This window comes from Apium graveolens, chromosome 4 (assembly GCF_009905375.1).
Source record: "Apium graveolens cultivar Ventura chromosome 4, ASM990537v1, whole genome shotgun sequence".
NCBI lineage: Eukaryota > Viridiplantae > Streptophyta > Magnoliopsida > Apiales > Apiaceae > Apium > Apium graveolens.
This window is the reverse complement of record NC_133650.1, coordinates 71,574,417-71,582,891: the sequence shown is the minus strand read 5'-3', so window position 1 is coordinate 71,582,891 and position 8,475 is coordinate 71,574,417. Positions and strand designations below refer to the sequence as shown.

The window sequence follows — 8,475 nt, the reverse complement described above, 5'->3', positions numbered from 1 at the left end:
CTCTAAGATAGATTGTGAGGTTCAGTGGTTGGATGAAGTATTAGTCATAAAATTAGCGAATAATGATCAGGTTGCAGTAGATCGAGTATGCCCGAGTTGTGATATTGAGATAGGAAGATGTCATTTTTCAGTTGATTTGATACCTTTTAGATTAGGGGAGTTTGATGTTATTCTAGGAATGGATTGGCTATCTAGTAATAATGCTCAAATTGACTGTGCGAATAAGAGAGTGAAATTGCAAACTGAAGAAAATGAAACGGTAATATTTAAAGGTGAGAAGCAAAAGCAGAAATTCCTATCAATAATGCAGACGAGAAGATTGCTACGTCAAGGATGTCAAGCTTATTTAGCCTATGTACGGGATGCGGATAAGGGAAATTTGAAGATTGAAGATATTCCTGTAGTTTGTGAATTTCTTGATGTTTTTCCAGACGAATTACCAGGACTTCCACCAGATCGAGAAATCGAGTTTACTATTGACTTGACGCCAGGGACCGAACCAATTTCGAAAGCTCCATATCGAATGGCACCTGTTGAAATGAGAGAATTAGCAAAGCAGTTGCAAGAACTTCTTGACAAAGGAATTATAAGGCCAAGTGTATCCCCATGGGGCGCGCCAGTATTGTTCGTGAAAAAGAAGGACGGTAGTATGCGACTGTGTATTGATTATCGTGAGCTGAACAAGTTAACTATCAAGAATAAATATCCTTTACCTCGCATCGATGATTTATTTGATCAATTAAAAGGAGCAGCATGGTTTTCGAAAATCGACTTACGATCAGGCTATCATCAGTTAAAGATCAAGGCCGAAGATATTCCAAAGACAGCATTTAGAACGAGGTACGGACACTATGAATTTTTTGTGATGGATTTTGGATTAACGAATGCACCTGCAGCGTTTATGGATTTGATGAATCGAATATTCAAGAAGTATTTGGATAAGTTTATCATTGTATTTATTGATGACATTTTGATCTACTCAAAGACGGGAAAAGAGCATGCAGCACATTTAAGAACGACATTGGAGATATTACGAAAGGAGCAGCTTTATGCAAAATTTTCAAAATGTGAATTTTGGTTGAAAGAAGTGCAGTTTCTAGGGCATATCATCAGCAGAGAAGGCATTCAAGTTGATCCAGCAAAGATTGAAGCTGTGTTGAACTGGGAAAGACCAAAGACGCCGACAGAGGTTCGAAGTTTCTTAGGTTTGGCAGGATATTATCGAAGATTTGTCAAAGATTTTGCGAAGATAGCAACACCGTTGACCAAATTAACTCGACAAAGTGAAAAGTTCGAATGGAATAGTAAATGTGAAGAAAGTTTTCAAGAGTTGAAGAATCGGTTGGTGACTGCACTAGTATTAGTACTGCCAGACGAGCAAGGAAATTTTGTTATTTACAGTGACGCTTCATATCGTGGTTTAGGATGTGTGTTGATGCAACATGGTAACGTCATTGCATATGCGTCGAGACAACTTAAACCTCAAGAGCAGAAATATCCTACGCATGATCTGGAATTGGCAGCAATTGTATTTGCATTGAAGCTTTGGAGACATTATCTGTATGGTGAAAAATGCGAAATCTACACGGATCATAAAAGTCTGAAGTATATCTTCACGCAAAAGGAACTGAACATGCGACAACGTCGATGGCTGGAATTGATTAAAGATTATGATGTTACAATCAGTTATCATCCAGGAAAAGCAAATGTTGTAGCAGATGCACTAAGCAGAAAAGAAAGATTGAATCGGTTAACTTCATGTGAAGAATTGGTTAAAGAATTCGACAAATTGGAAATTGAGATTCGTATTCCTCATGAATCTGCAGGAACTATTTACGCTATGACTTTTCAACCAGGGTTGCTAGAAAAGATTCGCCATTGTCAAGATAAAGTGATGAGTCAAGACGACAACTTAACAGGAGAAGAGATTACAACTCAGAAAGATAATGAAGGAATTTTACGTTTTACGTCAAGAATCTGGATCCCTAACGTGGTAGAATTAAAAGAAGAAATTATGCGAGATGCGCACAATTCGAAGTATTCCATTCATCCAGGAAGCACGAAAATGTATCGCGATTTGAAGGAAAACTTTTGGTGGCCGAATATGAAGAAGGAGATAGCAGAATGGGTGAGTAAATGCTACACATGCCAGTGAGTTAAAGCAGAGCATCAACGTCCGAGTGGGTTATTGCAACCATTAGACACTCCAGAATGGAAATGGGAACATCTAGCGATGGATTTCGTAGTGGGACTTCCAAGGACGAAAGCCAATCACGATGCAATTTGGGTTATTATTGATCGATTGACGAAATCAGCACATTTTCTTCCAATTAATGAGAGATTTTCATTGGACAAGCTAGTGCATTTATATCTTAAAGAAATTGTGATGCGTCATGGAGTACCAGTATCAATTGTATCGGATCGAGATCCTCGTTTCAATTCAAGATTTTGGAGACAATTCCAAGAATGTCTAGGAACGAAGTTGAATATGAGTACAGCCTATCATCCGCAAACTGACGGTCAAAGTGAAAGGACAATTCAAACGATTGAAGACATGTTACGAGTTTGTGCGATCGATTTTGAAGGTAGTTGGGATGAACATTTACCCCTAATGGAATTTTCTTATAATAACAGCTATCACGCCAGTATTGGAATGCCACCGTATGAAGCATTATATGGAAGGAAATGCAGATCACCAGTGCATTGGGATGAAGTTGGAGAACGCAAGATTTTGGGTCCAGAATTAATTCAGCAGACAAAAGAAAAGATTAAACTCATTCGAAAACGAATCGAGACAGCACAAAACAGGCAAAGCAGATATGCAGACCAAGCAAGGAAGGATGTGGACTATCAGGAAGGAGAACGCGTATTGCTCAAAATATCGCCATGGAAAGGAGTGACCAGATTTGGCAATAAAGGAAAATTGAAGCCACGATACGTTGGACCATTTGAGATTTTGAAGAAAATTGGGAAGGTTGCGTACGAGTTAGCTCTACCACCCCATATGCAGCACATTCACAACGTATTTCATGTATCTATGCTTAAAAAGTATAATCCTGATACAAGGCATGTAATAGAATATGAACCAGTAGAACTTCAGGCAGATTTGTCATATGTAGAGCAGCCAATAAGAATTTTAGATAGGCAAGAGAGGATATTAAGAAATAATTCTGTGTCATTAGTGAGAGTTTTATGGAGAAACCCAGTGGTTGAAGAATCAACCTGGGAGCTTGAGAGTGAAATGTTAGAAAGGTATCCTCAGTTATTTGCATAATGTGATTCTGAGGACAGAATCTTGTTAAAGGGGGGGAGAATGTAACGACCGAGGAATTATGCTTGTATTATATTATAATAATGATAAATTATGTGTATTATTATGTGGTTAAATGTGTTAAGTCATTAAACCCTAACTGCTATGTGATATGTGTTGGCTGTTTTGATCCAAACGTGTTTTGGATATTTATTGAGCATTTTATCATCAGTTATATATATATTATATCAAAACCTTTACAGCTCAAAACTATGTTTTAAAAGCCCGTATTTCAAACAAAAATCATTGGCCCTATTTTGCCAAAAATGTCCTATCCCATATCGCTATTCTGAACCCCTAGACGTTTTACAAATTGACCTTTTTCGCGAAAAACAACTTTTCCGGACCCCTTCGGGTACCAAAAACCCCACAAAAATTACATTTTTATTTTTATATGATCATGAAATTATCATATATCATTTTTCTTTGTATTTTTGTATTTTTCACAATTTTTGGGAATTATTAGTATTTATTTTGTATTTATTGGATATTTAAAAATTCAATATTAATACCCAAAAATTATAAAAATTGGGGCCAAATATTTTTAATAGGAGTATAATTAGACCCTTAATTTTACTTAGGAGTATTATTTTCATAAATATAAAAACCTGATTTGCTATTAATTTTTCAGTTAATTACAATTAAAAATCAGAAAATAAAAAGAAAAAAAAAGGAATTAGGGTTAGGGTTTCTGTGAAGAACAGAGCAGGAGAATCAAGGTCGAATTTCATCGTGATTCCGGAGTCCAAATCGAGCGTGTAAGTAGTCAAATTGAAGCTGGTGATTCGTAGTTTATGATTATGTCAACGTTTTTGTTGATTGATTTCTTGATTTTTGATTTGTTATTTCGGGTTTAATCTTTAAATTCGGGTTTTGATTTCTGTTGATTGTTTGATGATTCTGTTAGCATAGTCGTGTAGATCGTCGTTTTTCCTGTCGTTTGGTATCGGGTTTGTGATTGTTGAAGTCCGTTTTAGCATCGCCGGAAAACGACGACGCCGCCGCTGTTCTTTGCGGTTCCGGCGTCGTGTTCGACGAAGACGAGGGAGAAAGGTTGGGGGAGACGTCGTGGTGTTGTTATGCTTCGAAAACGCAGGAGAATCGACTGGAATCAAGTGTTTTGGTCGCCGGATTATCGTCGGGAATCGTCACCGGCGTCGGAGTTGCTGGGCAATTCGGGTTGTTCTTCGTGACCCGATAACCCGAGGTCGACCCGGTTTGCAACCCGGAAACGACCCAGGTTTGATCCTAAAAACCCAACCCCTGTTTCTGTTTTTGTGTTTTTGATTAAATTAACTAATTATTTATATTTTAGTAATTAAAATCAGTTTTTAATAATTCTAAAAATTAATTAAAAATTAGTTTTATATTCTGAAAAATAGTATTTATAATTTCTGAATTATTTTATTTAATTATAAATTCAAATTTATTTATTTAATTAAATATTTAATTATTTATCTAATTATTTATTAATTATCTAATTAATAATTGGGTAATTAATTAATAATTAGGTAATTAATTAGTAAATAAAGATTAGAAATAATTAAGTGAGGTAATTAATAATCTAATAATTAGTTAATAGTGCGAATAATGATTTGATAATTAGAATTATTATTCGAGCGTTAGTTAATCGAATAATATTGTAATAATTATTCGTATCGTATAAATAGTTATCGGTAATTATCTGTTTAGCGAATCGTACGAGTTTCAATAATAATCTAATAGATCGATAATTATGCGGGAGTTGCGAGTGGCTCGTGAATATACGAGTGATTAATCGTTAAGTGATCTATAATTCGAATAATTCGTAGCTATTCGATAAATAGCGTATCAGTTAATTAAGTTGATTGATTATTTGTAAATAATCGATCTAATCAAATAAATATCGATAAGTTATAAATATTATAATAAATTATGATTAATCCTAATAATTAGGGATTTATTATTTTAAATTATTAAATAAGTAATTATTAATTATATATTAATTATTTATTTATTAAATATTTAAAAATTGATTAATTATTTCGATAATTAATTACATAATTTTCAATAAATCGTAACTTCTTCGTTTTAACTCCAAAAATTATAAAAAAATTATTTTTGACTTTGATTTTTCTTAAATAATTATTTAAAAATTATTTTAGGATTTAAGAGGTTGCAATAATTATTTATATTGACCAATAAATTGAATTATCAGTGTTTAATTGATAATAATTCAACCGTTAATCCGATTTGAGTGAAACGAAGACCCCTAGACTCAGAAAAATGAGACAAATATAATAAAAATAGTTGTAAGTTATAATTCTTCCAAAAGAGAGTAGTTTGGTGATAATTGATAGTTCGTAGGTCCTAGTAGGGGTATAATTGAACCGAATAAATCCCGAAAAATTATAATAAAATCAGATAAGACTAGTTAACGCAGGTATAAGCCTAGAATTGATTCTAAAAATAATTATAAATCTAGAAATTAATTATGTACTTTATGTGCTACGTGCTTTATATGATTCTGTGAATAGACGTGCTGTATAAATGTATATGTATATATACGAGTTAGATAGAAACGCATGGGTAAACTGATAAGGTTACGTGATATCAATTCAAGATACACGTATATAGTAAATTATCTAAACACCTATCTTTCAATGATTTGTTCAGTGTTAGCAAGGCAGAGCAAGCTAGGGTCAGAAGGCAGTGAGTTAAACCAGGTTAAGTACGCGCAAGGCAAGTTTTTCCCCTATTCTAAATTCAGAATAGTGATTTATATTTCTTTTCTATCATATCAATTCTCTTTGATAATCATTGTTCATATACACTGTTATCCATTTATTATTACTTGTTCCAGTTTCATTTCAATTCTTGATTTACCCAATTTATTGAATTCCCTGTTCATATTTCAATTCTTTTACCCTACATATACTCTGGTATATCCTGGTGTTGGGATATATCAATAGCATACCGATTGTTCCGGATGCTCAGCCTTGGACTGGATGGTTACTATAAAGGCTGGGTTTTTCCCAAACCATTAATTAATAGGCCATAGTTGCCTGAGTACTCCTTATGTTGGTTGGGTCTATGCAGTTGGGTATAGATCCGCACTATATTCTGACTGATCAGCAGATTATAGTGCATATATTGGTTCTTGTTTCCAGTCTTGTTCATTTGGCACTCGCCATCATTGGCAAATTACTATTCGATACAGATACAGATGGTTGTTACAACCAACAGCTTATTGTTTCTCTTATTTCTCTTTCTCTATACCATATATATATACTTTTGCAGGCTTGTTGAGCAATTTTGGCTCATCCCTTTTTATTGTTACTCCTATTGTTTTACAGTTAAGGTAGAGAATGAAACCTATCAGGACCCGCATAGTCAAGAAGCGAGTCAAGCAGCGGGACCCTCTTATACCAAGAGTGTTCCTTCCTATTCCCGAAGAGAGCTTTGAATTGCCAGATCAGGTGTAGCAGGATATGTAGTAATATTGGGTTGAATAAAAGTCTTGTGTAGTTTGAATAAAAGTCGTGTAGTGAAACTGTAGATATAATAAATTTTTGTATCAAGATAGTTCTTGAGACAGGTTTTATTTAGTTGGGTTTGTAATAAAGTGTAGTGTGTGATTCTTGTTTTCAAACTCAGACCTTAAAAGATCCTGAGTAGTGATAGTTCGGGGTAATTATTATATTTATATTCCGCTTATGCAGTTTTAGTTGGTAATTGTTGTTAATAACGCCCCAAATCTATACCCCGGATTTGGAGGGTGTTACAAAGATAGAGCTGTTTCTCCCCTATATTACCCTCAGGTAGAGTGTGTTCAACAGTAGTCTTCCTTGGTTCCGCCGCTTTCTCCTTCTTCCTAGATTCTTCATCTCTAACTTCAGCTTCTCCTTCTTTTGCCTTTTCAGCATCAGCAACTTTCCCAGACCTTAAGGTAATAGCCTTGACTTGCTATTTAGCTTCCTTTCTGCCTGGTACTTCCGTGTCACTAGGAAGTGTTCCAGGTTGATGATTGAGCAATGCATTGGCTATTTGACCGATTTGATTTTCCAAGGTCTTGATAGAAACCGCCTGACTCTTGCATAACAGCTTAAGTTCCTCAAAATCAGCACTAGTAGGTGCAGCTGCACTTCCCTGTTGAGGATATGATTTCCTTTGAGCATACTGCTGTGGTTGCTGGAATCTAGGTGGAGTAAACTGTTTACTCACACCTTGCTGATATGGTAGCTGAATAGCATTCTGATTATTACCCCGGCTAAAATTTGGATGATTTCTGTTGTTAGGATGATAAGTAGCTGGCACAGGCTGCTGTTGTCACTGATAATTGTTCACATACTGAACAAATTCATTGACAAGAGAACACTGATCCGTAGTATGAGAACCTGCACAAAGCTCACAGACCATAGCTATTTGATTAACTCCATATGTAGCTAGAGAATCAACCTTCATCGACAGCGCTTGGAGCTGCGCTGCAATAACGGTGGTTGCATCGACTTCCAGAATACCTGCTACCTTCCCAGGCATCATCCTCTGAGTTGGGTTTTGGTGCTCATTTGCAGCCATAGTCTCGATAAGATTATAAGCCTCAGTATAGCTTTTCGCCCACAAGGCGCCTCCAGCTGCTACATCGAGCATGGGCCGAGATTGGGCCCCCAAACCATTATAAAAACCAGTGATCACCATCCAATCGGGCATTCCATGATGTGGACACTTTCTCAACATTTCCTTGTAGCGTTCCCAAGCTTCGCACATAGATTCTGTAGGTTGCTGCGCAAACTGAGTAAGAGCACTCCTCATAGCAGCAGTCTTTACCATCGGATAAAACTTCACCAGAAACTTTTACGCAAGATCTTGGCAAGTAGTGATGGACCCAGCTGGCTCAAAATGTAACCAGTCCTTAGCTTTGTCCCTCAGTGAGAATGGGAAAAGCCTCAGCTTGATAGCCTCATCAGTCACGCCATTATACTTGAAAGTGCTGCAGATCTCGACAAAATTCCTTATGTGCATGTTGGGGTCTTCAGTCGCAGCACCTCCAAAAGAAACAGAATTCTGCACCATCTGAATAGTGCCCGGCTTGATCTCAAAGGTGTTAGCTTGAATAGCCGGATGAAAAATGCTTGACTGAATGTCATCAATTTTAGGCCGAAAAAAGTCCATAAGAGCTGGATCGG

The 8,475-nt window shown here is 36.0% G+C and overlaps 1 non-coding gene across 1 annotated transcript; it reads left to right on the top strand.

Annotated features, from left to right (window-relative positions):
- Nucleotides 1-7,997: 7,997 nt before the first annotated feature.
- Nucleotides 7,998-8,104, top strand: LOC141722257 (small nucleolar RNA R71). The gene has a single exon (XR_012575277.1). It is a non-coding gene; the product is annotated as a small nucleolar RNA R71 (small nucleolar RNA).
- Nucleotides 8,105-8,475: the final 371 nt, after the last annotated feature.